The 3075-nt window shown below is 36.5% G+C and overlaps 1 long non-coding RNA gene across 1 annotated transcript in view; it reads right to left on the minus strand.

The window, feature by feature from the left end:
• Nucleotides 1-1381, minus strand: part of LOC109472039 — a 16941-nt gene extending 15560 nt beyond the window's left edge. Inside the window, exon 1 of the long non-coding RNA XR_002140337.1 lies at nt 1299-1381. This is a non-coding gene — a long non-coding RNA (uncharacterized LOC109472039). The remainder of the gene's footprint in view (nt 1-1298) is intronic.
• Between the last annotated feature and the right edge of the window lie 1694 nt (nt 1382-3075).

The raw sequence follows: 3075 nt of genomic DNA on the forward strand, positions 1-3075 counted from the left end.
CTGTATATAACCATATATACATAACCCAGGGCCTTTTCATGTCACCATAAATTGTACCAGGCTGTTGGTATCTTAAAAGTGTCCATTAACAGCAAGCCTTATTAATGATACACATAAAACTGTACATGGTCCCTCTTACTTGAAATACTGCAGGTAAACTATCCAAATGAATGGTACGAAAAATTATACTACAGAGGTCATTCTAGATTGCAACCCCTACACACATAATAAAATTCTTACTGTGCACCATTGGGATGGAATTGATAAAGAGAACAAAGCAGGGCTGGTTTTTATGACATTCGCCCCATCTCAGATTAACTGTCCCAACACGCCACAGAGGAAAGGGCTGACAACCGCTGCACCAAGCACACCACATACGGAAAAATCCTCCGTATTTTCATGTGCAGCTCTATAAACTTTCATTTTAACTTGAAACTATATAATTGTTACTGTACGTGCATTAAAGAAAGAGTAAGGTTTTTATCATCGAAAATCTATCCATCATGATACCTATATATGTATTTTTATGTTTTATGACCTTGACATTTTCAAGTTATCACGAAATTGTTGCTACCTTTTTTTTTTGCATTATGATATTTTTTATCGACAATATGGACATGTCTGTTTCTCTCTCCTCTAACTTCCCCGCTCAAAAATAATGTAGTAATGTTTATGATTACTATAGCAAGGTTTGCACTTAATTGAATAAATATACCTCACAAACTTACAAAGATCGCTACATATCTAGGCTCACTAGAAACTCATTCCTAACACTCGGGCTGGTCTTACAAGAATAATACGTACAATAAACACAGCAGGGCTTGTTTTTAAGGCCAACCACCAGCCTCCCATCCTTATATCTCGCAAAACGCCTGCCTAAGAACACAGGGTTGGCTTCAAACAGCAAATACATAGCTACGATAGGAAGGAAACCCATGTACCGTTCTGGCTTTACTTTATCTTCACTAAAATCTGCAGTTTCTGTACGTGTGTAAAAGTAACATCTAACCCGTCTGCTTATAAATCCACTTAACTAATGAGATATACAAAAACCTGTCACCCCGACAGCTAAAAAAATTTTAATACTGTCAAACGTTTTAAGTACCATCTAATGCTTAACTTGCAATATAGTCATGTTCAACAAATGGTTGTTCAACAAGTGGTGGGTCCCATTTCTTGTGTATGTGCCATTTTTATTACATACCAATATATATAATGAGATATTCCTACTCCTCGATAAAAAGAGGATGTCGATTTAAGAGACAAAGTGATACAGAGAATAAATCAGTCCGGCTAACCTTCAGTTTGTAGCTGATCAAGTACAACCCTGTTCACGGCAGGAGAGTTCTCGAGCACGTCTACTTGACAGACGTGATCACCAAGTTTCTATTTATGTTCCCGCAGTACATATCAACAGGGAAACATCTGTGCACTAAATAATTCAGTGAGTAGCCACCTCCGGAGATTAAATGCTTACATTGTAATCAGGTAGAGTACATTGTGTATTGTGCCAACCAGACTGTGGACAATAGCCTTTTCATTTCTCTACACTGCTAATTCATTGACTCATGGTGCGGTCTAATAGCTTGTGCTGATGTCATATGTAGAGTAGCCCAAGTGATTCAGATACAGGTATACATTTTAAAACGTAACAAATATTACTATAGAAATAGAGTACAGAAACGTCTGTAAGATTGCTACTTGTATAAAAAATGTGTAACGTTTTTTACGAATGCTGAAATGAGCCTTTTGCACCCCATCCCCGCAAACGTGTAGAAATAGCAATATAGAACCATCCAAACTAAGCTATTCAACCATTAAACGACAAAATCGACTATAATAGGTGTTGTTTTTTATTCTAAACCTCGTAAGTTTATCTTTTTTCAAAGCAAAAATGTGTTTTCATTCTTGTCTACTTTTTTCTATGAACACTACAACTACAAAAGCAGAAAGATAGCATGACCTTGAAAATGTTTCCTCAGCCATTCTTCCGCCATTAAGCGTCACACAGATAGGACTTGCCTGGTCAGATTGGGGACAGCAGCTGCACCATGTTTAATATGTATATGACTCTATTGACATAACACGGTTAAAAAACAATGAAAGATTTTTGGGCCAATTTGATCTGTAAATATAGTTAGGTTGGGATGTGTCAAATTTTCCAATGGGCAAGAATTACTTCCCAAAGCAGTCAGTTGTTCCTCTGAAATATTTTGCGATATACATGAACACATCAGACTATAGTCAATATTATGTTGGTGGTAGACAACAGAATTTACTCATTCCAACAGTACATGTCATTCTTTTAAAGTAAAGTAGAGTAGGGGAAAATGAGGTTTTCACGGTGTTTTTACAATCCCTGTTGTGGTGTGACACAGTGGTCAATCATAATGATTAGAAACGCTTATTCTCCGTGTCATAATTTCACGATAGAGATTTCATGTAACAAATAGGTTTTTTGGTCTTTTAACTTTCTTGTGGTGTTAAGACCGTATTTGAAACTACACGGTGATTTTAAATTCTCGGTTTTCGCGGAAACCTCTCCATCGTGAATCCATGACACATGCCTTTTCCAATGTATGAATATATAATTGTTACTGTAACAATTGTATAGTACAGGGCACACCCGAAAAACAATGCGTCGTTTAGCACTGGGTGCGTTTACTCTGACAAAAGAAAACAAATAAATAAATAGCACCTCACAGCTGCAATTTTTTAAATAACCGCGAAAACGGCAATGCCTTTAGAGAACAGGTTTGACTACAACCACCAAATACATAGCTACAAAAAGAAGGAAACCCGTGTCCCGTTCTGATGCAGTTCTATCTTGACTTAAATTTACAGATTTTGTATTTGTGTAAAAGTAATATCGTCCCCGTCTGCTTATACATCCATTTTACTAATGAGATACACAAAAACATGTCACTCCAACAGCTAGATAAATTTTAAATACTGTCAAACGTTTCAAGTACCAATTAATGCTTAACTTGCAATACAGTCATGATCAACAAGTGGTGGGTGCCACTTGAAACGTATGTAAGTTTTTCAATTGCTTGAGTAACAATTTCTTGTGTA

This window comes from Branchiostoma belcheri, unplaced genomic scaffold (assembly GCF_001625305.1).
Source record: "Branchiostoma belcheri isolate BF01 breed outbred unplaced genomic scaffold, Haploidv18h27 scaffold262, whole genome shotgun sequence".
NCBI lineage: Eukaryota > Metazoa > Chordata > Leptocardii > Amphioxiformes > Branchiostomatidae > Branchiostoma > Branchiostoma belcheri.